Here is a 27605-nt window from a genome sequence, read left to right as displayed (position 1 = left end):
GATATAATATATGCTCTATTGAATTCCATCCTATTGCAACTATTCTGTGAAGGAAATCTTTCCTCTGCATATTTTCATCACGTTTTACATTGAGATTATTTGTAAATGGTTTGTGAAGGATTAATGATTAATGTATTTTATAATGATGTCAGTAGTATGTGCAATTAATGGTTATAATCACTGGTGCTTGATTCCCACTGGAATACTCCAGGATGCCTTTCTGGCTTTTTTGTTTAGGAATCAGAATGGTATCTGCTGCCACCTCCAGTACTTCCTTTCTGGCACTGCTCAAGCTCGGCACTCACGCATTGTTATAGCTTTCAGCAAATTACCATGTTGCTTATTAGATATATTCTAGATGGTTATGTAACCTCTCCTGTTTTCTAGCCCAATGTGAGGTTGTCAGCATAGGGGAAGCCTTGTGGGAGGCTAGGCCTGAGGCTGCTTGATGTGCTCTGCATTGTGTGTGTATGCACCTCAGACCAGACCCACTCAGGCTACGTCTAGATTGCATCCCTTTTTCGGAAAAGGGATGCAAATTAGATGTATCGCAATCGCTAATGAAGCGGGGATTTAAATCTCCCCCACTTCATTAGCATAAAAATGGCTGCTGCTTTTTTTCAGCACGGAGCTTTGGAAAATAAAGCCTTTTCCGAAAGATCCCTTATCCCTTATTTTAAGAGGGATAAGGGATCTTTCGGAAAAGGCTTTATTTTCCGAAAGATCTGCGTCTAGACTGGCGCTTTTTTCCGGCAAAGCTCCGTGCCGAAAAAAAGCAGCAGAGATTTTTATGCTAATGAAGTGGGAGAGATTTAAATCCCTGCTTCATTAGCGATTGCGATACGTCTAATTTGCATCCCTTTTCCGAAAAAGGGATGGAATCTAGACGTAGCCTCAGACAAACTACCAGGAACAGGCTTTATTCTGTAAAAAAACATAAAACAGGATCACAGTTCAGCAGCCCCTCCTCTCAGCATGCAGCCTGTGTGCTGCTTCTAGCACAGTCCCTGCTGAGACCCTGCCTGGGTTCAGAGGTTACAGCACACAACACAGCCCCCTTAAAACATGTTCCAAGTAGGGTTGCCAGATGGTTGAAACAAAAATACTGAACACTCCCCCCCCCCCCCCACACACACACACACAAAATGGGAAAAAATTCTGTTGAAGGGGGAAAAAAGGGGGGGAGACCAAAGTTGTTGAGAGGGGAAAAAAGGACTCCAAGGACTTAAGCCCCCCAAAAAATAAAATAAAACAGGATGTCCCCTTTAAGAGTGATAGAGATAGGAACGGGGAGCGGTTGAGCACTAAGACCCAGGCGAAAGTATTGCTTCCCCTAAGTCTTTTGGCCGGCAGCCATTTTGTGCCGGCAGCCTTGGGGAACCAGGTAAGCATGGGGGCTGGGGTTAGGGAGCTGGGGCTGTTGGAAGCCAAGGGGGAGGCCAGGCGCTGAGTGTTTGTAGGGTTGCCAGGTGCCCAGCATTTTCGCATCCTGGACAGGGAAAAATTCAGAAAATACTGGACATTTTAGGTGTCCAGTATTCTTTCTTTTTTTTTTACCGGACAGGAGCCGAAAATACCGGACTGTCTGGGTGAATACCAGACACCTGGCAACCCTAGCAGCAGAGACTGCTCTGCAAAGCAGCTGCCTGCTACCCAAAGCAGAGAGGCAGACCCCAGGGCAACACAATGGCAAGGAGGAGGGTGGGGCAACCATGAGTAGGAAAGTGCCAAGTCTTTGGGTGTCCCCGTGGAAGGAAGCGGGAATTCCACCCCACTCAGTTTTGTCTGAGAGCCCATGGAAAGTGCCTAAACAACCACAAATCACCTGTGGGCTTCTGTCCTGGACTACGGCTCCACACGTTGCTTGAACAGCACTCAGGGACAGGGCTGCTTCTTCTCCTCCCCAAGGCATCACTCCTAGGCTAAAAGCAACCAGCTGAAGGCTCACAGCCCCCAATCGTGCCCCACCTCCCAGATACTCGACCCGCCCTCGCCAGGCTTCTGCTCAATCACAGGCTCCCAACCCCCGATCGCACCTCGCCTCCCAGCTACTTCCCCTTCCCCCCTCCAGGCACAGAGGGCGCAAATACCGGACTGTCTAGTTGGATACTGGACACCCGGCAACTAGTTCCAACTCCCACAGTAACTAAGTCCGGGTTCTCCCTTTGTGTCACTTAAATTCCTCTCAGGGTAGTCTATAGCCCTTTCTGGTCCTACTTGTAAAAAAACATAAAAAAGATTACAGTTCAGCAGCCCCTCCTCTCAGCACACAGCCTGTGTGCTGCTTCTAGCACAGTCGCTGCTGAGACCTTGCTGTGGGCACTGGGCACATACTGGCGGGAACCAGGAAGTTCTCCCACACGCTGCAATTTGTAGTCCACAACTTGTAGTTCCTAGGGCTACTGCTGAAACACACTGGACCTTGGGCTACAGTTATAAAACAAGATAACAAGTGTGGACAACAATCTACAATTATAGATGTTTTAGTAAAATAATCACTTGTGTAAGGCTGAATGCATGCTTCACTATTTTTAAATGTACTTTTACTATAAAAGGGTTACTATGCATTCATTACTGTTGCGTGTACACACAAAAATAAGAAGTGTTATGATTTTAATTAGATGTATGCCATCACCATAACAATCCTATGGTCCTTCTCTATTTAGCAAAGTGCAATATACCATTGTGTAAAAATTATTAGCTTGAAAATGGGAAATTATGGACCATGGAAGTAGGATTGAGCCCAAATAATTTTAGCTTATTAAAGCCTTCAGCCGAAATGATTTTCAAGTGTAATAATTTTCATTTAGTCATAAAAATCAACATCTGCTTTTATTGTGTCACTTCTAACTACCTGCAGAAAATACTGTGGTTGCATATTTGTGACTTGCTTTTTCATCCTTCTCCAAACATGTTCTGACAGGTTACTCCATTTTTCTTCATTTGATTTTTATAAGGTGCTTGAAAATATTCTCTCCCCTACTGATTCTTGACATTCTCCTTTTGATGAGAAGTGATTTTCATTTGAGTTCTATACAAAACACAGACTAAAAGGAAGATACCCTTGAACAAAAATAGCTATCAGCATGTATCCAGCCATACTCACACAGCTAAACTTCATTCTTTGAGGAGCAGAAGAAACTGGAAAGCCACAGAGATAGTGTATATTTGATAACTGAGGCAAGGAACATGTTGTATGTAAATTCTATAAAATGGTATCTATTTAATTACTAATCTCTAGAGATATAAAGATTAGATTATATAAGTGTTTAACCCACACATTTTTTCCAAATGCATTTACCTTTCTTCCAGGATTGTTTTTGTTTGTTTTGTTTTTTAAAGAAAGCAACTCTAAGATCTGAATTTGGGCTAAAATATATAGCAGTGAGAGCATTATTGTACTTTTTGCTGTGGGCAGTTCTGGCATATAGATGGGCATTGAGGGTTTTGCAGGCACTTTAAAGTTTTGTTTGCTTGTTTGGACCTTTTATGTGCCTTCCTAGAAATTGGATATATAATGCTAAATACCATTTTAAATAGATTTAATTTTCTCAACACTGGATCTGGAATTTATTTATGATTCAGTCTTCTTGTATAGAACAGCACAGAGCCCTCCCATAAATCTGTGTCTGTGTCACTGTTCATAAATGTCAGAAGTATTGTTCTTTAGAAAATCCTCATATGGTGCATACCAGCAATTAATCCTACCTAGTGTGGTCATTTAAATGTGAAAGAACAGCAATTATTGTCTGTTGTTAGTGGGGGAAATACACTCATTGTTAAGGGGGAAAAAACCTTATCCCTGTGCAAACATTGTCCTTCAACTTCTGTGTAAAAAAATCAGACATAGTTTAGATTGGATAAAACCTGAAGAGAAAGAGAAGAATTTAGCACTACTTGTCTGAATAATTCTCATCTATCTTCCAGCACAGACGCATTGCAGCCCTGACATTGGCATTCATAAGAGGCCATCCTTCACGCTTGACAGATGCAGTATCATTCTGGAATCACACAAAATGGGGTCATCCACAGTGCCACCATATATAAATACTCTTTTGGGTCTTTTAAGAAGTCTTTGATATATACGTTTCTTCTGTAAGTTATACTAAGTGATGCCTTCCTTAGTAGTATGCAATGAAATAGAAATGTGACCATAATCTAAACAAATTCTGTTCAGTCTCTTGTAGCCCATCCGTCATTCTGGTATTTGAGCACCTTCATTCTGGCAATGCAAAAAGGAGTGACAACATCTATAGTCCTTGTGATGTAGGTGGAGAGGTGGAACATTAGAGGCAAGGATTTCGAAAGATGGCATTTCCATCTTGTTTTATTTTGGGAGACACGGAGGCTGTGTCCAGACTCAGGGGTTTTTCGGGAAAAGTAGCCTTTTTCCGAAAAAACTTCCCTGCGTCCAGACTCAAGCTGCATTCTTTCGAAATTAAATCGAAAGAACGCGGCTTTTCTTTCGATGGCGGTAAACCTCATTTCACAAGGAAGAACGCCTTCTTTCGAAAGTTCCTCTTTCGAAAGAAGTCGTTCTTCAATGTAAATAGGGCTTCTTCGAAAGAGAGCATCCAGACTCACTGGATGCTTTCTTTCGAAAAAGCAAGCCGCTTTTTTGAAAGTTCAACGTGCAGTCTAGACGCTCTCTTTCGAAAGAGGCTCTTTCGAAAGTATCTTTCGAAAGAGGCTTGCAGTCTAGACATAGCCCTAGTGGTGATTGTAGAAAAAGAGGATTGAGCCTTGAGTGCATTTTTATATTAAACTTGTATAGTAGGGTGAGTTCTAAATCAGTCTTGGCTGTTTAGAGAGAATAAAAGACATGATAACTTGCAGATAGGAAGAACAGGAGGAAGGATGGAGAACCACACCAGCCCCGTGAAAAAGGCAAGTCTATATGATTAGAGACTCCCTGCTGAAAAGAACAGACAGAGCTGTCACAAGAGTTGATCCAGAGAACATAAGAATGTGCAGTCTGCTGCAAGTGAAGATGCGGAATACTAACCTGAGGCTGAAGAATGTCCTAATAATATGAGAAAAGAATTCACCAGATGTCCTTTAGTGTGAGAACAAATTGTGCAGCTAGAATCTCCATATCAATGGAAGCTATACCAGACTGGGTAAGATGCTCAAGGAAATGGAAGCTCAGGTGATCTTTGGCAGGTTTCCACCTATCCCTAGAGGAGAAGAATGAAGGCAAGGCAAGATTATGATGATCAACAGATGGTTCAGGCAATGGTGCTATAAGGAGGGATATTAGATGTTTGACCACTGGGAGACATTCATGCACAGAGAACAGTTCTCATAGGATAGACTCTGCCTGAGCAGGGAGTGAAATAGACATGTGGGATAGAGGCTGTCATATCTTATTAAAATAGTTTTAAACTAGAAACTTAGGAGAGATGGTTGAGAGATGCTCATGTAATCTCCATGCCTGATTTTAACATGGAGAGAGGGAAAAACTAAGTAAAAGTGGAAACAACAAAGGAGAGGGATGAGAATGGACATTAAGAGAAAACAATGAGTAGTCCTGTGGCACTTGAGAGTCTAACAAAATATATAGTATCATGAGCTTTCATGAGTAAATCCACTTCGATACTACAGATTGAACCACTCTGGTCCAGAAATATCCATTCTCTGGAATGATTTTTATTAGCTAGAGGTCCATTTATCATGGATGTGGCCAAGTTTCCTGCAGTCCAATAAAGTGTATTTACAGCCACCTGTCCTAGGGAATGGTCATTCTAAGTATCACCTACCTGACTGTTAATGCTGATACAAATGAAGTTACCTTTCCTCTTAAGTCTCAGAGATGTAGCCGTGTCAGTCTGTAATTTTAAAAACAATGAGTAGTTCTGTGGCACCTTAGAGGCTAATAAAAATATGTACAGGTTGAACCTCTTGAGTCTGGAATCCTCAGGACCTGACCAGTTCCGAACAAGAGAATTTTCCAGACCATGGGAGGTCAATATTGTCTAGCAGCATTATCAATACTTCAATGAATATTCGGCCATTAGGGAACATTTAGGGGTAAACTAGAGCTAAATAACATCACAGAACTCTGAGATTCAGGACTGATGAACAAACTTTATGGGACTGCAAGAAACTTGGCCACACTCATGAAAAATGAACATCTGTAATTAAAATCATGCTGGACCACAGCTGTGGCACTCTCTGGTCCAGCAACACTAGCAGTTCAGCCTGTAGTTTAAAATAAATGGTCAGATAATATTATTTCATTAACCCACTGGATCATACTCTAATCCATTTAGGGGTACAATTTCCTACCAATGTGGTTCTGTGTGCATTCATTTCCATGGCATTTTCAGAAAAGTGTATTTGCAAATAATCTCTGTTCCTTTTACAAGTGGCATATTCCTCACAGCCAATACAAAGGTCAAATTGGAATAAGTGTGATAATATTTAACTACTAATAGCATAAACCAAGAGAAAACAGCTTACAATTATTTGTGACATTGAGCCAAATTCATTCCTGTGCCAACTCTATTGACATTAGTAGAATGGAAACAGGAATGAATTTGGTCCATTGTTTTCTTTGTGAGTTGCTAGAGGCAATTTTTTAAAAACCATGTAAAAAGAATGTCTGCAGGTATGTTTCACCTTAGGCTATAACAATAACTGTCAGACTAAATATAATAATGGATTATGTTTGAGTTAGCTAGCATAATCATTTCTTTTACCAGCATGCTTATTATTTGCAAGGTAGGAAATCTTTTTTTCATTAATCTCAGTTAGTCTTTCTATTTAGCTAACAATTTTCTGTACTGCTCATCACTGCAGCATCTAAGCACTTACTAAAGACCTTTGTACAGGCACATCTACACTTCTCACTTCCTTGGAAGAGGAGTCTCAGTTTGGATATGATCAAAATCTTAGATCCCAAAATAGCATTCTGGGTGTCTTAACAGCACGCCTATTATTTCGAAATACATTCAAAATAAAGGGCTTCTTATTCCGGCTTCCTGTAAACCTTGTTGCACAAGGATTAAGGAAGATGTCAGAATAGTGATTTATTTTGAAATTAGTACCGTGTAGACTGTGCCAAATTTAAAAATAAGCTATGCTATTTGTGTAGCTCAAATTGCATAGCTTATTTTCAGGTACGTGCTACTGTGTAGACATACCCTTAGAAATATAAGGCTAAGATTTTCATAGGAGTCTATCGGAGTGAAATCTTCCATTAAAATCAGTGAGAATGAGACATGTAGGAGCTTTTGAAGATCCCTCTAGATACTAATCTGAATTGTTAGACACCAGAACAACTTTAACAGAAATGTTGGAAATCCCAATTCAGAGAAATGATACTTTTTTACTTGACTGTTGGTCAAAATATTAATGTTCCTTAAATATTATTTCATCAGTTTATTTTATATTTTAGAAGGACCTACCATGATAGTCTAACACAATAACATCTCTGAAAAGAGACTTTATGAGATGCTATTCCAGTCTGTGGCATATGTCACATAAAAAGTCATATGTGGGACCTGCAGCTCAGCAGGCTAGGATGGAAGTTTCCATCCCTGGAGAATACAGCTTACCATAGCCTGGGACCCTATAAGCGCAAACAGCAGCTGGGCTTTATCAGCTTTAACCCATGCCTTGTGCTTGGAAACTATGAAGCGGTAAACAAGTTTGACCTTGGTCTCAGTTCCTAAGAGTGATAAGAATGGCATTGAGCCAGTATGCACACATCTGGTAATCAACTGTAATATAACTAGTGTAGGGAGTCCTGTGCCCGGTGAGTCTTACCAGGGACCTAGATCTGGGAGGGTGCCCTGGATTCCCCCAGCAGGAGCCATGTCCACTGCAGCTTGGTGCAAGGTGACAGAAACGGGACTCCATGCAGACTGAAGGGGTGTACACATTTTTAAGTTCCTGTTGTTCTCTTATGCATTGCTCTTCCTGTGCTTATTGATTTTTACATAGTGAGATTAATTAAAAGCAACTATCCCTAATCGACTCTGTCTTGAAGTGAATCCATAATCCTGTTTGGCTATGCCTCTATGAGTTGACAGCATGGAGTCATTATAATATTCATGCTGGCATTGCTATTTGAAAGGTATTAAAAATGTAAATATCTTGTAGCTACTTGGATGGCCTTCATCTGATAGCCAACATTTTCAGAAATGTTTGTCTCAACATCAATTCCTAATTTCTTATTTAGGCAACTAATTAAGTGGCCTGATTTTGAACAGTGCCGAGTCCCTGTCAGTTCTTAGTAGTTAATGGGAACTGTTCTGTGCCCAGAACTTGTAAATCAATAGCCTTATTTTCAAATGTCTATCCATATGATTTCACTCCAGAAACCTATTTTTGAAAATCATGGTCTTTTTTTAAGGCTCAATTTTTTAATTTTAAGTTTTTTATTTTTAAATTCTCTTTTTTGACGTGCATTGAGATACATGTTGATCATGCCTGCATTGTATGGCATACATGCATTTTCATTTCACAGTGCTTTCTGTGAAGTGTTACAATACCTGTTATTAGAAAAGTACAATAGTATCTGAATGAAGCTATAATTATCTTTTTTACAAATATATGCCTGAATAATATTTTCAGCTTATGACAAGTCTCATTGTTCCTGGGAGTATGAAATGTTATCCCACAGATTAACATTTTCAGTTAATGATACGATTGGAGCTGGTCAAAAAAAGGGGGCAACGAGGAGGGGAATGAAGAGAAACAAAAATGTCCATTATGTGCCTTTTACAGGTTTTCCAGAGAGAGATCTCTAGATCTCCAGAGAGAGATCTCTGGATACACCTCCAAATTGTATTTGATTTTTTTTTCCAAAATCTCATTTTTTGTATTTGTTTTTATTTTTCACCTCCACGCCAGTATTTCTCTCTTTTTATTTCTTATTTTCTTCTTTCCCCCTGTGACAGGTGTGGTCACAGAAGACCCCTTCAGGGTGCTTCCCAGGGTGCTACTTTCCTTTCCTTACTGCTCTCTGGGGCTTCTTGCTACCCTGTCCCTGCCCGGCCAGCTCTCTGGTCTCCCAGAGTCAAGGCACAGAGCTAAGATCACTGCCCTCCCAAAGAGCAGTACAGACACTGAAACTCTTCAGGTCTAAGGAAAATTCAGTTTTGGTGCCCAGCTTCCTGGAATACTACTCCCCAAATGAGATCATAACCCCAAATGAATAATTTAGGTAAGCCCCCTTTAACAATGAAAGGAGAATGTACATACTGAGTGCTCTCCCAGGTAACAATTATTTACACTAGACTTGACAGTAAATACAAGTGATTTTATTAAGTACAAGCAATAGGGTTTAAGTGGTTATAAGTGAGAACAGGCAGAGCAAGTTTAAAATAACAGAAAACACTCAGCTAATTCTAAAACTTCAGTACAAACTTATTACAAACTCATCCTAAAACTGTTCTTGTTCCAGCCTTCACAACCAGGGAAGTTCCCAATCTTTGGATCCTTCACTTGGGTGTGTCATGCCAGCCAAAGCCAAAGACCTGCTAGCTCCCTATTGTTTTAAAGATTTCACTTTTGCATGGGAAGTTACCTGGCCAGTCCCTACCAGTTAGGGAGGACACATGACTTCCTAGGACCAACCACTGATAAGTCTTAAAGTATAAAAGGCGCTGATTACATATGATTGCCCAGACATTGAGGCATCCCAGCATTGGAAATGCCCTTAATGGCTTTCATTTACACATTTAAAAAACCATAAACCATTCCATGTCTCTATCTTTGCATAGAAGAATGATACATACATCAAAATAAGATATACAGACCCACTGAATTAAGACATTAAGATTGATAGGTTACCTGAGGCAATTTGTCCCGAACATCTTTGATTTATGTATATGTGTCCATACGTCCATTTCATAAAGCATCGGGGGGTCCATCACTCCCACTTTTTCTGTTTTTCCAATCAGAGAGGGAAAAAAACACTACTAAAAATCTGAAAACAAACAACTGAAAATACACTCCATTTTTTTAATTGTTGATTTCATCCCTGTCATGACCATGAGTGTTAGCTAGCAGCCTGGGGACTAAGGGGTTAACTATGTCCCTGTACCTAGCCAGGTAGAATTCAACCAATAGAAATACGGATAGGAATTTCAAACTGGGACAAAGGAATTTCTGGTTTTTCCCTCCTTTGTCTCTAAGCCAGTTTGCTCTAGATACTGAGGGAGACAAAGACCTGTTTCTCTCCAAGGAAAAGTCTCTTTATAACGTGTAAGTAGGGTACAGTTTAGATAAATCCATTAGGTTTTATTGTTTTCTGTTGTGCAACTTTGGATCTGATGTCTGTGCTGTTAGAAAAGGGTTTTCCTCTCTTTTGTAACTAAGCTTTGGCCCATGGGAGTCCTCATGAGTATATTAATTGATGACTTTTTCCATCTAGTCATTATGCTTGCAACAGTAGTATTGTTTTGATAATAAAAGTTCTTTCTTTTTTATTAACCTGGTATTGGTTCAGTTCTGTGTCCTGAAAACTCTGTCTGTGGGATCTGCATGCCTCTGACTAGGGGACAGCAGCCACAGACTGCAGCTTATATTTTCTCTTTCTTTTTCAAGCTCTTTGGGGAAAAGAGCTTGGGGTGCCCTGGGGTTGGTTTCAAGTGGCAATGGATTTTATCCCCAAAATCTAAGTTTTTAAGATTTTTGGGGGGAAGTTTTATACCAAAGCCTGGAAAGATAAGGTTTTGGGGTTGCTTTTGCGGGCCCCCACTTTTGCATTCATTGTGCCAGAATAGGGAATCAGCCTTGACAATCCCAAAAATGGAAAATACGCAAAAATGTTTTTGCTTAGAAAGAAGACCATATTTGAAATATAAAAGTAAATCTTCAACCAGTCTAAATATAGCCCTGTGATACAGCATGACACATGTTCCATCCACAGCCCTTGTGCCTCAGAGGAGATACTGGGATCAGGGAGTTGTGCAGGGCAGATTGGTTGCTCTACATCATGTTTACTTCTACTGTATAGCCATCACTTTCCCTATCTGTAGTTGTGATATGCTCTACGAAGGGGGTTTGTATCTGATAGACTCCCTTCAGTGGCTGTATGACACTTGTGAAAACTGTGATACTGTTGACAGGGAAGATGACTGGAAGATAAAGGAAACCCCTGTTTATCATTGGAGATTCTTGTGAATTTTCCTATATAATTCTAAAATCCTAACGACTAGACTCACAAAAGGACTTAGGCAACTCACTGTCCCTTTTGGCACCTAAATTCTGTATTCATCCCCCTCGGATTCACAAAACTCTTGCTCAGCAGCTGATGAACTGAATAGGCTCCTCAACTTGCTATGGGGCTACATTTTCACCATAGAATGTCTCTCGGTGTCTGTTTCTGTATTTGCTCATGCACACTGGAGCCTCCTTGTAGGTGTTTAGATATCCAAGCTCCAGCGCTGTGGAATTTGCATATCCTCTTTAGACCGTTCCGCGTAGTCTAGATATGCCCCTAGATATGCCCTGAGTGTCCGCATCTATACACCTAAGTTCCTTGGTGAATCTATCCCTGACGTACTTTTGAAAATTACTATGTTTAGTAGCATTACATGTTCTATAAAATATTCCAGGTTAAAGATTTTTATGGAATAAGGGGGTAATTTGTGTTGCTTAATACTTTAGGTGGGGAGGGGGAAGCTAAAATTGTGTATTCTCCACACATTAATATTCGATATAATATTTTGAAGTTTTAATGTACTACAAGAACAAAGAGAGGAGTTTGACTAAAAATGCTTGATGTTTCATTACAAAATGTAAGCTAAAAATAATTGTTTCTTGAACTATCTAATCTGTGTTTTATGGCCAGCTAACAATAACACCCTCTCATACAACATTTATGATCTTTGTATATAGTCTGAGTCGTATCTGCCTACGTAAAAATGAGCTTCAAGAAGTTTTTACACCTATCACAGTTCAGAACCCAACCTGCTAAGGTGAGGGATCCACGTTCTTTTCTCACGTATTCAATAAAAGTAAACAAGGAATGGAGGAAATATATTTATAGTTTCATAATTATTTGACTCAGTTGTAGGTTTGGTTATGGTTAAAAGTTCTCTGACCGCTTTGGAGAAAAAGCAATTTAAGTTTAACTTGTTGCCAGACCCAGAAGTAGTTTACAGGATTAAATGGGTAGTTGGAAATGGGAAAGACTGTTTGCTTGCCTGCCTATAGGTACACAAAGTCAATAGTAACTAGTCTGTGCTGATGGCTACAAAATAGATTAATCTCTTTGCCTGCACTATGGAAATAAGACCACTTTTTCTAGGCTATGAGTTAACACAGAACTGCTTTGGTTTGTTATGCAGTTTTAAAGAAAATATGTTACTGGGCACAGTAGCTTAGAAAATCCTGCCTGCCATATCCCAGTGTAGTTGTGACAATATTAAATCTAGTGAATCAGAGCAGCTGCTGTAACAGCAGTGCAGTTACTATGGCAACCTCTAAATCTGGTGCTACAGCAGCATAAAAACTGTCTGCCTGTTATACTTCAGATTCTTTTCTCCCACCCAAATCAAGCTGGCAGCTTCTTTTGGAATGGATATTTCTTACATTTCTTGTTCTTTTACTGTGTTTGTCAGTGCTTGCTCTATCATTGGAGGATTGGGAAGCAGTAAAGAGAGAAAGCTCAGGGCCTGGTTCAAGGAATGAAGTCTGGACCAGAAGCTGTCAGGCCACATATTAAAGTAGATGCTTTACAAGTTCACCATCCAACATATGACCCTGGCAAAGGTACTGCTAGTGCTGCTTCTTCTAAGTGCTTGCATTTTAGCAACAGCTGCTGGGTATGAATGTAATCACATTCTAGAAGAATAACACAGGTATGTACTGTCCTAATGCCAAATAAGAGCATTTGACAGAAGTGATAGAGCTGGGACAAGATGCAAGGCAAGGTAACAAGCAAATGTCATAAAATATCAGATTTACCACTGTCACCTACCCTGTTTATAATAGATTAGGATTGGAAGAGACCTCAGAAGGTCATATAATCTTACCCCCAGTTTACAGCAGGACCAGCCCAACAAAGTCATCCCATCATGAACTTTGCAAGCCTGTTCTTAAAAACCTCTAAGGATGGAGGTTTCACCTCTAGTTAACCCATTCCAGTGCTTCACTGCCTTCCTAGTGAAATACATTTACCTAATAGCCAACCTAGACCACCTCGATTCAACTTGAGACCATTGCTCCTCGTACTGTCATCTGCCACCACTGAGAACAGCCTCGCTCCATCTTTTTTGGAATCCACCTTCAGGTAGTTGAAGGTTTCTATCAAATCCCCCTTCACTCATCTCTTCAGCAGACTAAATAAGCTAAGTTCCCTCAGCATCTTCTCATAAATCATGTGCTCCATCCCCTAATCATTTTCATTGACTTCCACTGGGCTCTCTTCAATTTGTTCACATGGTTTGTGTAGTGAGCATGGGGGAACCAAACCTGGATGTAATACTCCAGATTTGGCCTCACCAATGCAGAATAGAGGAGAATTATTACTTCCCTCGACATACTGGCAGGGCTTCTACTAGTGCAACTCAATATGCTGTTAGCCTTCTTAGGAACAAGGGCACATTGTCAACTCATATCCAGCTTCTCATCCACTGCAATCCCCAGGTCTCTTTTTTGCAGAACTGCCACTTACCCAGTCAGTCCCCACCCTATCGGACTCTTCTGCTTGGGATTCTACTTCCTAAGTGCAGAGAACTAAACTTGTCATCATTGAACCACATCAGATTTCTTTTGGTCTAATTCTTCAATTTGTCTAGGTAACTCTGCACCCTTTCACTACTCTCCAGCATATCTACCTCTCCCCCCAGGTTAGTGTCATCTGCAGTTTTGCTGAGCTTGGAAACCAGCCCATCCTACACATCATTAATGAAAATGTTGAACAAAAACAGTCTCAAGACAAACAGCTGGATCACTCTGCTTGATACAAACTGTCAATTAATACCTGTTGAGCCCAATGATCTTGCCAGCCTTCTAACCACTGAATAGTCCATTCCTCCAAGTCATCTTTCTTTAACTTTCTGGCAAGGAACCTGGGAGATTACATCAAAAGCTTTTCTAAAGTCAAGGTATGTCGTGTCCACCAGTTTTCCCATATCCACAGAGCCAGTTATCTCTTCACAGAAGGCAATTAGGTTGGTCATACATGATTCGCCCTAGATGACTCCATATAGACGTTTCCTGATCAACTTCATCTTCTCCAACTGTTTCAAAATAGATTCCTTGTAGACCTGCTCTATAATTTTTTCCAGGTACTTAAGTGAGGCTGACCTGTCTGTAGTTCCCAAGATTCTCCTGATTCCTTTTTTTAAAGACGGGCACAATATTTTGTCTTTTTTCCAATCATTCAATTACCATGAGTTTTCAATTATAATGGCCTGTGGTTCTGCAATCACATCAGCCAACTCTCTCAGCATCCTTGGGTGCATTAGCTCTGTTCCCATGTTCTTCCATCACTGTCCTTAACCTGTTCTTCTACTCCTGAGGGCTGCTCCACTCCTTCCCAAACTGTGCTGCCCAGTACAGCAGTCCAGGAGCTGACCTTGTCTGTGAAGCTTGAAGCCAAAAAAGCACTGAGTCCAGCTTTTTCCATGTCATTGGTCACTAGCTTGCCATCTCCATTCAGTAAGGGTTGTGCACTTTCCCTGACCATCTTGTTGCTAATATACTACTTGTTATCGTTCATGTCCCTTGCTAGCTGCATCTCCAGTTGTGATTTGGCCTTCCTGATTACACCCTAGTATGTTCGAGCAATATTTTTTATACTCCTCCCTAAGTCATCTGTCCAAGTTTCTATGACTTGTAACCTTCCTTTTTGTGTTTAAGCTCACTGAGGATTTTTCTGTTAAGCCATGCTAGTTACCTGCCTTATTTTCTGTTCTTTCTGCACACTGGGATGATTTGTTCTTGTGCCTTTAAGGTTTCTTTAAAATATAGCCAGCTCTCCTGGACTCCTTTTACCCTTATATCAGCCTTCCAGATGATCCCGTCCTTTAGTTCCCTGAGGGTGTCTACTTTTCTAAAGTCCAGGATCCATAGTCTCCTGCTCTCCTTTCCTTCTTTGGTCAAGAGACTGAACTCCTGATCTCGTGGTCACTGCAGCCCAGATTCCCACCTACTTATGTTTGAAAGCAGCCAATGTAGACTCTTAACAGATGTCAATTACTTTGGGCTAGATTCTGTCATGCCAACTCATGGGCTATGTCTAGACTACGTGGAAGATTCGAAAGAGGAATGGGAATTTGTATATCTTCTTCTGATCTCACTTTTGAAAGCAGAACTTTTGAAAGTGAAAGTAGTCGGGATGCGGCTTTTTCAGCAACACCCCCTCCCTTTTTTGAAAAGCCGCATAAACCTCATTTTTTTAGGAAGAGTGGCTTTTCAAAAAAGGGGGAGGTTGCTGAAAACTACATCCCAACTACTTTCACTTTCGAAAGCTCTGCTTTTGAAAGTGAGATCGGATCCTCTTTTGAATCTTCCGCATGGTCTAAACGAGCCCATGGTGTCTATTGCCTTACTCCACGAGTACATCATTTAAATCAAAGGGACTACTGGTGAAGTAAGGCAATAATCAACATTGGCAGGATCTGGGCAATAGCATAGTTCCTAATACAGTCTATACCCAATATCTAAATCTCAACACACCAACAGGTCTCCATGTGAGAAAGTTGCAGGATTAGACACAGTGTACAGTATTTGGAACGGCATTATTAGTAGATACATTGAGTTTCCTAAAGATACAAAAACTGGTGAAAGGATACTTGGTAGACATTTCAATACACTTCTTTGGGAGGAAAAAATGTACATAATGAAAAGATAAGTGACAGAACTAACCATTTTTCTATCAAAAATATTTGTGATCTATTTCAAAATGATGGCTTACTTAAGGCACTTCTTCCTTCAGCTAATTTTAACTTCAAAGGTCAATTAATTTTATTCTAACTCCAAAAGACACTGTGCACACTTAGCAAGATTTATTTTCATGAGAAATAACGGCAATATATACTGCTTGAATGCACTGGATAAAAATGCACTTTTACCTCCGTCAAAAACTCTGACTAAAGTACCTGTATGCAGGCACCTAAGCATACATCTAGAACTCAGTCCTAGTGAGGTGTGTGAAGTTTTAATAGAGGGCCCCATTTCACAATTCTTATTCAGGCAATAGTCTCATTCACTTTATTAGGAGTTTGAAAGTTGTCCACAAACTCCATTAACAATGCACATCTATTAATATGTATACCTGAACTGTCACTCCAAGTGGTCTGTGCAGTAATCCAGTACAATTGGGTTAAATTGAATAACAACTTCAGAGGCTTGTCAAAGATCTCTTTATGCTGAGCCAACCACTGAAGATTGAAAACAAAAGCTGATAGCACTTTATAGAGATGTGGTGCAGTTATTATGCTTGCACCCAGGTGCCTTGGTGCTACCTGCGAAACATCAGGACTGCTACTCCTGCACCTGAACCTTTAGTCTTGATTGCAGGACCCTGGTCTGGGGTTCTGCTCCCACTGCACATGCAGGCTCGGGGGCTCTGGCTACCACTTGATTCATGCCTGTGGCTTTGTTTCCAGCCTGCTAAGCAGGGCCCTGACTGCCTCCACCTCCCTGCCTGGGGCTCATCTTCTAGTTGCCGCCAGCCGATGCCCAGAGCTCTATTCACAGCCCTATACAATACAGAGTCTTGGCTGCCACTGGCCCCACATGATGCCCCAGCCGTGGTCCCCTTAACCTTGTCCGCATTGCTGTCAGCCGATGACTGGGGAATTCCTCAGTCAAATCAGCTCAGGAAGTTCTTTTGATTGTGCTGGCTGAGTTACAGTAATAGAGGAGTCAGGCTGGTGCTTAAACAGTTACAGGTTTATTAAAGAAACTTATAAACAAACGGTTACAGTGGCTATTGCTAACTGCTAGCAGAGACAGGTTTTAAATGGTTATAAAAAAAAGGAGGGGGAAAAAAACAAAGCAAAACAAAAGAACACACACACAGGTTGTATAAGTGCACCAAAATAATGGTACCACGACAACAGCTTAGTCTTAAAGAGCTCTAATTCTATGTGTGCACAAAGACAAAGGGACACATACAGGTACAATTTTTACCCCCTTCTGAGTCTCTCGATTCCAGCGTGGTCAGGCCAGGATCGGTCATTCAATTCCTCAGAAAGACAAATACGAGGCTGGGTGTCCCCGTGTGGACCTTGGTAGACAATTACCTAACCCAGCCAGCAGGTAGTTGGTAGATTGGTACTCAAAGTGAGTGCATTGCTGGGCCCATCTTTATACCCATGCGGTCACGTATTCTCTTTCTTATCTAATGTGCCAAATTGTGCTGGTTCGTCTTTGTGACGCCAGTTCTTACAAGGGAGTTTCAAACATAATTTACACTTGTAAGAGAGAGAGAACTAAATTTGTAGTACTGGACATTCTTTACTCAGCAGGAGATTCCTCTCCCGGGATGGTTGTGTGATCATATCAATATCGGCACTAGCCAAGGGCAGTTTCTGCAGCCTCTTGGTCAACAATTGGCTTGATGGCCCTCTTATCTATATTTGCAGTTGTCCAGGGTCACGATGAGCCCGCATATCCGAGCCTTCTGTTAAGGCATCAAAGACTATGCTGATTCTATTGCTCTCTGTGCCCTGCATGCTCTGAGGCAAGATCGATGTGGCGGGGGGGGAGGCTCTGTCTGGCTACAATTGCCCCATCACCACCCAGATCCACAGCTGCGCTCCTGACCCCAGTTCTAAGGTAAGGGAGGAAAACAGTTTGGGGCGGGGACCACTAGCTATCAGCACCCTCACTGTAAAAAAAATATTCCAGTGCCAATCTCTTTCATCTTGAGTTAATAAAACAATTACCATATTTTCCTAGATTAAAGCCTGATCCCTTTCCAACTAAAGTCAATACTAAAGTTACCAAACAAAACAGGCTTTAGATGCATTTATTAAAATATATATTTGTTTAGGTTAAGCAGCTATGAAATATACAGAAGAGTATTGCATCATACTAGTTAATTCTCATGTCTGGCTAACTTAGCCTCAGCATTGTCTCCTGATGAATACAATTTTTGTAGGCATTAATAATGTTTTAGTAGTTAAAATGTATCCCTCTTATTCTGTGTCAAAAACATAGTGGTGAACCTTAATTAATAATAATTAAGATAATTAAATTATATACACCAAAAGTTACATAGTTAAATAGTTTAAAATATATTTGTCTAAATTCCTTTGAAAGGCTATTGCTAATAATAAGTGTAAATCCAAAAATCCACTAACAGAGTTTGTTTATCTTCACCATGCAAATGTAGTATGTCCTTCTGGGAAGGCATTAAGTAGCAATCTCTCAGGTCAATAAGAATGGAGTGGTTAGTTTAATCAAGTAATAAGGAATAAAGTTTTTATGAACTAATTGTACCTCAGGGTGTTCTAGGACTAAAAGAAAACCTGAATGTCTGCAATTCTTGAGTGATTAACAGTTCTAGATTTGTTTATTAGCAATCAAATACTTTCCCGAGTAAATATATTGATCTTCACATGATGCAAAAGAAATGGTAATTAACTAAATGTTTTAGATCTTCTGTGTTCTGTCTGCTCACTGATTGTGAATGTAAGAGCAAACAACCAATGTCAGTGTGCAAACGCTGCATGCAACTACAGCTGAATCTCAAGCTACAAAGTGTTGACATGCCAAAAAAAAAAAAAAGATGACTCTTGCATGTCCTCCAATTTGATTGGATACAAGAGTGCCAAATCTCAATGTTCTACTTAAATCATGATAGGATTCATCCATAGATTGTTAAGTTTGTCTTAAGCCAAAGAATGAAATGCTAACATTTTAAAAACAGAAGCAGTGCCATTGGTATACTCTTCCTGTTCAGAGATTCTTTAGCCTCTCTTGGCCAGAGAGCACTGTCTAAGAGCCTGTGACTGATCATAGGTTGAAGGACAGGTGACATTTAGTATTGCAGCTGTTCTTAATTCCATATACTGTTGACAAAGCTGTTATTGACACCTGTAGTTAAGTTTGCCCAAGATTTCCCATTATGAGATCCAGTTTTCACTAGCATCTCATTTCCTCTCCCTGTTCCATATTTCGAGCACTGGAAATTATGTCCTACCTCAACTAGAGCTGTCCCTCTTCTTGACCTGCAAACCATCTTCCTTCTATAATATATGATCTGGCCTCCTCCTGTGGCACATGAGCCTACACAGTCATTCCTTGCTGTCCTGATATATGAGCCCTTGTGTTCCTTTCTCCTCCTCTAGTATGCACAGTCCCCTGCGGCTCTGCCCAATGCCTCTTTCTCAGGCACATGATTCTTCATGATCCCTTCTCTTCTGGCACACAAGCTCCTGCAGTCTTCCCTCCTTTTGTTGGATTCCCTCTTCCTCTGGTTATGATCCCCCTCCCCCCCCCTTACCCGCACAGTTCTTCCTCTGCATCTTCCACTGGCAAGTGATCCATCACAATCCCTACTCCTCTTGATCTGGCACATGGTCCCTTAGTGCACAAGTGGAGAACTTTTTGGGTCAGAGGCCACTGACCCACAGAAAAAACAATCAGGGGCTGCACACAAGTGAGAAGCAAAAAAATAAAAACAAACCTTCACTGACATGGCCCCCAACTGAGAGAGAAAGACACTCCCCACATTCCCTTCATGCACCAGAATCTTGGAAGGGCCCAGCCTAGTATATTTTGTGTGTTCCAGCTCTATGGTTGGGTAGCAGGTGGGACGGAGTGCCAGCACAGGCTCCCCAGCGTTAGGGTTGAGCCATGCGCCTTGGGGACTAATCCAGGCAAGCTGGGGGTTGCATTCAGCCCCAGGCCTGAGGTTCCCCACCCCTGACTTAGTGTGGTGTCATTTTCTACAACATGATTCTCTGCAGCAATTACCTTTACTCCATTGATGCTGCTTTATTTGCTGTTCCTCTGGGTCTTTTTTCTCTTCCTATCACTTTGTCTGATAACCCCGATCTAGTTCTTGAATGAATGTTAACCAGCTTTACCTGCCTGTGCTGCTCTTGGTGCTAAGAATGTTCTAGGGCTGCCAACCAGCAACTGGACATAAGCTGCTGACATCATAGCCTTATTGTGCCTGTGATGAAGAGTGTCCGAGAAACAGGAGGGTTCCAGCTGGCCATAACAACAGCATTTTCTCCATTGGACACAGGATGGAGGATGGTCAGTAAATGAAACAGCTGTTCAGTATTACATTCCTGTTTCACATAGCACAGATAGAAACTGAGTTGACCTGAAAGTGTGTCCCCAGGCCTTATTCATTGCATGCCATAAAAGACTTTCATATAATCCAGATTTTGGGGCACATTCCACAACTCAGATATTTTCTCTCTTCTGTTGCAGCGATGGGAAGAGCATTTCCTTTCTGTCACAGATACTGAGACAATAGCAGCCAGAGGCATCTAGGGTAGTTTGAACTCCCAGCTAGTTGTTTTTCTGGTGTAGCTGAAAACACCAGGGCTGTGTCTACACTGGCCGCCTATTACGAAATAGGCATGCTAATGTAGAACTTTGGAAGAGGCAAATGCGCGGGGGATTTAAATATCCCCCGCGGCATTTTCATTTTCATGGCCGCCGCTTTTTTCCGGCTTGGAGATAAGCCGGAGAAAAGCGTCCAGACTGGCGCGATCCTCTGGAATAAAGCCCTATTCCGGAGGATCGCGCCAGTCTGGACGCTTTTCTCCGGCTTATCTCCAAGCCGGAAAAAAGCGGCGGCCATGAAAATGCAAATGCCGCGGGGGATATTTAAATCCCCTGCACATTTGCCTCTTCCAAAGTTCTACATTAGCATGCCTATTCCGTAACAGGGGCCAATGTAGACGTAACCAGAAGTACAGGACTTTGTACTTCCTGCAGAGGGACTTTAGTACTGAGCGACACTTCATGGTCCCTCCTGTGTCACTAGACCTGTTTAAATCTTCACATGGTTTGAAAGATTGTGTGGAAAGACCTCTAAATATAGTGCTTCTTAGGCCAAAGTCATTTTCTTCTCTTCTAACCAAGTGTCAAATGGGGCAGGGAGGACAAAGGCAGTGCAGCTCTGCCAAACTCCACTCATAAAATAGCCTTTCACCCTGTTTGCTCTGAAAATGAGGCCTCTCATGGTAGATAATACAGATTCTCAAACTATGATTGCATGTTTTTTCCTGTAGCATTTACCTCAAACAGCTAACATGGGTTAAAACCACAGCAGCCTTATCTTTGTAGGACTTTAACATGGGCTCATTTATGCAGGTGGGCTCAAAATGTGGGCTGCCAACTCTCCAGACCGGATGCCATTTTTGACAACTCAAAACAAATTGCACATTTTTCCCCTTGTGGCTATGGAGGATTGTCTACATTAGAGTTTTTAATTTAAATTCATTTATTACCAGTTAATTTAAGTGAATTAATATGTCTTGGATGCTTATCTTGACTCTCCCCAAACATTTGTTGACAAAGGTTGAGGTGGAGGGGGTGGCGAGAAAGAACTAGTGACCTAGTGAAAGGAAGAAGACTGAGCAAGGGAGAGCTGCTAGATCATTGCAGAAGAAGCTGGTGAACTACAGTGGAAATTAGCAGAAGTGCTAATGTTTGAGAGGAGTGTGTATTTGTTGAGGGAGGGGATAGACCCCACACTATTTAGTTTTCTGAATTTTATCTGAGAGATCAGAAATTCATTCTGAATTTCTGGACTTCCCCTTGCCACAAATAATTTGCTGACTGCTCTTATGTAATTGAGTGTGGCAGGTTGAGGTCTTATTTTGGGCACCTGCTGCCAGTGTTGCAAAGGTGACTGATATACTATGTAGTCTTATGGGGGGAGGGGAAACACTGTGTGACCACGTAACAAAAGACTATTAGAATGTAGATGTATAAGAGGGCTGAATTTAGATTGCACAGTTATTGTGATTCTTTTAATGTAGTTTTGAGTGTAATTTGGTCTGTAGATTTATTGGTGGAAAAAGACTGTGTATAGTGTAGTGCAGTGAATGGCTCATATTCCTTCAAGGAAGTTAGGCAATTTATAAACCTCATGTAATCAACAAGAAAACTTTGCTGAAGCTTTTAGTAAGAGATGTGAAATACAGGAAGATAAAATTAATTCTTTACAGATCCTTCCTCAAGCTACACTCATCAGAGAGAATACAAACCTAGAACATCTTATTAAATAATAACTTGAGACTTTTGCTCTTCCATGTTGTGATTGATTCCAAAGCTATTTACCATATTATCTTTGATTTTTACCAAAGAAAATTAATCATTAGTATTCCAGGTGTATTCTGGTCCAGATACATGAACTTCTTTGAATGACATGATCATACAGGAAGTTGGCCCTATATTAGGAGATAAATTCAAATTAAGATACAAAACTTCAGCTACATTAAGGGTACATCTAGACTACAGGCTTTTGTCGACAGAGGCTTTGTCAACAGATACTGTCAACAAAGAGCATCTAGGCTACAGCCAGTTCTGTCGACAAAGCGAGCTGCTTTGTCAACAGAGAGTCTAGATGCTCTCTTTTGAAAAAGCACAGTGTGGATGCAGTAGCGACTTTTGTTGACAGAACTCTGTCGACAAAAGGCGTTATTCCTTGTAGAATGAAGTTTACTGCCGTGTTCTGTTGACTTACTGTCACTTTTGTCGACAAAACCCTGTAATCTATACACACTCTAATTGTATAGCTTAAGTTGAAGTATCTTAAGTCAAATTTTTGTCACCATCCATATGGCAGGAAGTCAAAGGGAGCACACACTCCCTTTGACTTTGCTAACTCTTTGTAGAAGCAGGACTACAGGCATTAATGGGAGCATCCCCTCAGGCTGAATTAGGGTGTCTTCACCACACCCGCTAAATCAAACCCAGCAGCTGCTTCTATCTTATCTGTAATGTAGACATGGCCTTGGTAAACAGTGCTATGCATTTATTCTCAATCTTAAATGTTGGAAATACTAACAAAATGAAGTTTTGGGAATGGGCAGTGACTAGGTTTTAAATCTGAGTGCAAAATAAAATTAAAGTGACTGAGGGCAAGCTCATTTTAATTCCCTCCAGTGTCGTACCACACACATTATTTCACCTGAATTAGTTTCTACTTTGCAAGCAAGAAATTTTGCTGCTTCATGTTGATTTCTCTGAATTGTTCTCCTGAAAGTCTGGAGTCAAATTTCACAGTAATGCTTAAGACTTTTTAATTATGTACTTTCTACAGTTATTGAAGGAAAATCATGTCATGTTGCTTCAAATCACTTAATGCCAAGAAAACAGATTATTTAGGAGGTGCATTAGTGAATCCATAGGTCATGTTGTGAAGTGATTTTTTTTTCCTGTGATGGGACTTCCAGAGCATCTATACTTATTGGGGGGGAAATCAAAAACAAGTTATTTCATACTTTCTGTGAACTTTTCAGGAATGCTTTTGGTTTCTTTTTTTTCCTTTTTTTTCAGTTTTTGTTGGGAGTGTTGTTTGATGGTATTTTCTGGACGGGTGCATCTCTATTCTCCTCTCACTTTGTCTAAGTCAATACATATTACATAAGATGGGACTAGTGGTTCTGCCTCCAGATATTGAGCAGGTTCTGATGAGTCACTGGAGCAGTGAAGCTCCTGCCTCAAATCCACAAAGAAACCTACCCCTTGTTCTGGCTTCCCCCCTGAGAAAGAGTTGGTTGGCAGGCTAGGGGACTCTAATAATTGGGGCTTGTGGAGAGACAAATTTGACAGCTGAAACTGATGATGATCCACAGCAACACCAATACATGCAGATCCCTTGTGAGTTCATATCTCCACTCTGTAAATAGGTCTAGCAGTTATGCTTCCACTTTCCCTGCCCCTAGGAACACATCCTTGTATTCATAGTTTACCTAATTGATGGTAAGAATAACAGGCATGCCTCTGGCCCGGCCTCCACTATGACTTTTCTCCCTTCAAAGCCCTCTCTATAATGTAAGAGGGAAATTTGCCTGTGTCATATTCAGGATGTGGTCCAAAGGTTGGGGGAGATGGCACTCCCCCTATTTTTCACTAAGTAATCACCTCACAAGAATATCAGTTCTTGGTTTAGAGAGAGGATCCACAAAATTTTCCGTTCTGGTCAGACAATAAAAATGAAAAAAAACCTAAAGATTGTGTTAAATTAATTAAGATGAAGTGTTAATTAAGTCTTAATTAAATTCATTTTAACTCTCATGTGATTTTTCTGCTCTCACTTACACTGATATAAGGCTGATTTCCCCTCAGGTCACTCTGGGTTTCCACTGGAATAAATGAGAGCAAAAATGGCCCTAAATAGTCAGCCACATATAAAATATATTAACTGGATGTCAATCCAACATCTAGCTTTGCATGAACAATTATTTGTGGGTATAAAATTCCAGACACAATTAATTTGTGGCATTAAAGACGTGTGCCTGATTTCTGAGTACAATAAGGGATGTTAAAGTTTAGATTTTTTCCATATTTTTGGCTCTAGATAGTGATATTTTCACTGCAGACCTTTTATATGTACAATGATACTCAGTAGCACATCAGCCTTCAATTTGTGCACCAGGTAAAACCTCAGGACAACAAATATAATAGTAATATAATCTACCTTTAAATATTTGGCCATTATTTGTTTTTTAATAAAATCAGAACAGTCCCATGTTAGACTAACTCAATTATTTAAATTAATGTTTTAAAAGTCATCTCTTTTAACTGAAATAAATAGCAACAAGTACTCTCTAAAGCTTTTATTCAATGATCTATATTCAAAATAAAATCTTAGTTATAATTTCTCAATCTAAGTTCTATCCGACAAGCAACTGTTATTGTGGATCTAAACTTTGAATATTGGTCACACAACCTGAGCTATATTTTTCTAGCTGTGAATGAATCAATGGGCCTGATTCTCTTATCAGTCCCATTAGTTTTATGCTGGTTTTAGTCCATTGATCCTGTAGACTAACTCTGGATATACACTGAGACAAGAATCATTTAATTTAATAGTACCTGTGAGCTGGAACTGTTCAAAACTCAGTGGTTTTGCAAGGTTTCTTCCATTGAAGCCCTAAACTATCAGAACCCCCCTAAATGTGTGGTTCTAGGCTGGGGACACTGCCAGGTTGATTTCAATGCAGACACCTCTGGCTTTAGCAGTACTGAGTGCCACATAATATAAAATCTGAACTTGTGTTATGTGGAGTGTGGAAGAGGTTGTTTTAGTGATCTTCACAAAGCTCCATCCTGAGAAGCCTTGGAGGTTGTTGGGTTTTTTTGTTTTTTTGGGGGGGGGGGGGTTGTTGTTTTTGAAAGATACAACTTGCCCTATAAATTGTGATATTAAGATCTGGCACGAAGAATCAGAGAGTAAAGTTTGTCATCTTTGAGAAGAATGCAAGGCTGAATTGGTGAAACAAAACCATTCTAAAATGCTGCAGTTTTTCGTTTATTGGTAATGTGTTTATTTCAGGGGCTGGAAATTATATCATTAATCTCAGAATTGGCTTAATTTTGTAAGTGATTAATTAACTTTGTATTCTGGTGCGTTAGCAAGAAATCTGATAGCCCTTAGGGAATGCCGGTCACTGTATGATCCAGAAAACATTACAGTGTGAACAACTCTAAATGTTAATTACTTGGTTGGAATTATTTTCATTCCTATTAAATTGTATTAGAGCCCTGCTTTGTCACTAGAAGAGAATGGGCACAGAGTCTGCATTCAATCATCATTAACAAAACCATCATTAAAAACACTGTCAAGAACAAAAACTCAAGCTCACCAGATGTCAATCAAACATTCCAACCCACCAAAATGTGTCATGCACCTGTGCACCTTACTTATCAGACCAATGTCATTAGAACAAACCATTCCCTATGTTTAGTTCATTGGTATTGTCATCCCTTTTCTCTTTATGACAAATGGTCTATGGATGTGACTGAAGCCAAAGCCTACTGAATTCACTGGAAGGACTCCCATTGGTTTAAATAAACTTTGGCTCAGGTGACTGAATTTTATAAATATTTATAGCAATGTTTTGCTGTTAATCTGAAACTTCACTTGTAAGGAAAAATCAAAACTATCACATACTTGTCACTTATGAATAATAAAGCACAGGGGAAGCCCACTTATTACATTTATTTGAACCTGCCAATTAATTCTTGATCAATATCTATCGCTAATTTTCCTAACTGACATCTCCCAGACACCCAACTCAGATGGTAGTACCACACGGTATGGTTTTCAGAAAAGATGGATGCTTCTGTTGAATTCACTGGGAGTTGTGGGTATTAGCCACAGTAATATTTATGCTTGTAGCTGGTGTGGCGCATCTTTTTATTTAACATACAAGTATGACTGTATCATGGGCTGCATCCTTTCCTTTATACTGAATTGTGAGCTGCTCTGTGGACAAGGGACTGGTATAAGGCACTTAACAAGGTGAAATTAGCAACAAGAGCATTATGAGGAAATAGTAACTACAGTACAAAACTGCCAAATGGCATAAAGGCTTCATTTGATCAAATACATTTTCAGCGGAGACAAGGAATTTTGATGTTTTATGGCCTGACAGTTCTAGATTAGTCTTTAAAACTTATTTGAACAGGAAAAACAAATTATCACTAGGGGATTTCTGAGATGTGGGAGATTTTAGCTGTAGGAAGACTGTAAAGTGACTTATATACTCAAGAAATATTAGTACAGGTTGGACCTCCCTGGTCCAGCAACATCAGGACCTGACTGGTCCCAAAGGAGAGATTTTGCCAGACCAGGAAAGGTGACCCATGCCACCAGGACCCTCTGGTCCCCTCCCAGCTGGACTATCTGCCCTGCTGCCATTGAACACCTCACCACAACCCTGGGCTGCCATTGGCAGTTGGAGTTCTCCAGCCCCGCACTGACACGGTTCCCTGGCCCTGTGCTGCCACAGGCAGCCAGGTTTCTCCAGATCCATGCTGCTACATGTTGCCAACGTTCTTCAGCCTCTGCCCCAGCCTCTGTCCTGCCAGCCCTCCACAGGGACCTGCCAGACATGGAAGTTGCCGGACCAGCAAGTCCCAATTTATAGAGGTTCAACCTCTATTAACTTCTGCTCACTTTTCAGTTCTGGTGACATAATTGAAAATCTTTTAATGTCTAAATCAAATGAGAATATTGGCTATGCTATTTCATGTAATATCATATGATTAAAATTGTAGCACCTTACCATGCACTTATGTGATGGTACCAATAGAGATAGCTATGATAATATCTCTTTCCTGCATGTGTGCATATGCGCGCACACGTATACACACAAAAAACAGGGTATCTGGCCCACACAAGGCCTGGAGGAATTAGTGTTCAGGATTTCCCATTAACTGCCTAAGCTACACCTGGAGGAGCAGCCATAACACAAGGACTAATTAGTGATGAGGATCCGCTGGACAGGAACAGGAGGGATCTGTATTAATCCCAACAGGTGAGAGCAGAAAGGGGCTATAGTGAGGGAAACAGCAGTCATTTTCATGGCCAGAGAAGATAAGGTAGGAAATAACCCTTGGGTACAGCAATCAACTGAAGTCTAACAATATTCTCTAGTTTAACTTTTTTTTTTTTGTACAGGCAGTCCCCGACTTACGCGGATCCGACT

Source organism: Pelodiscus sinensis, chromosome 4, assembly GCF_052426305.1.
Source record: "Pelodiscus sinensis isolate ZL-2025 chromosome 4, ASM5242630v1, whole genome shotgun sequence".
NCBI classification, from domain to species: domain Eukaryota; kingdom Metazoa; phylum Chordata; order Testudines; family Trionychidae; genus Pelodiscus; species Pelodiscus sinensis.
Note: the sequence above shows the minus strand (reverse complement) of the source record.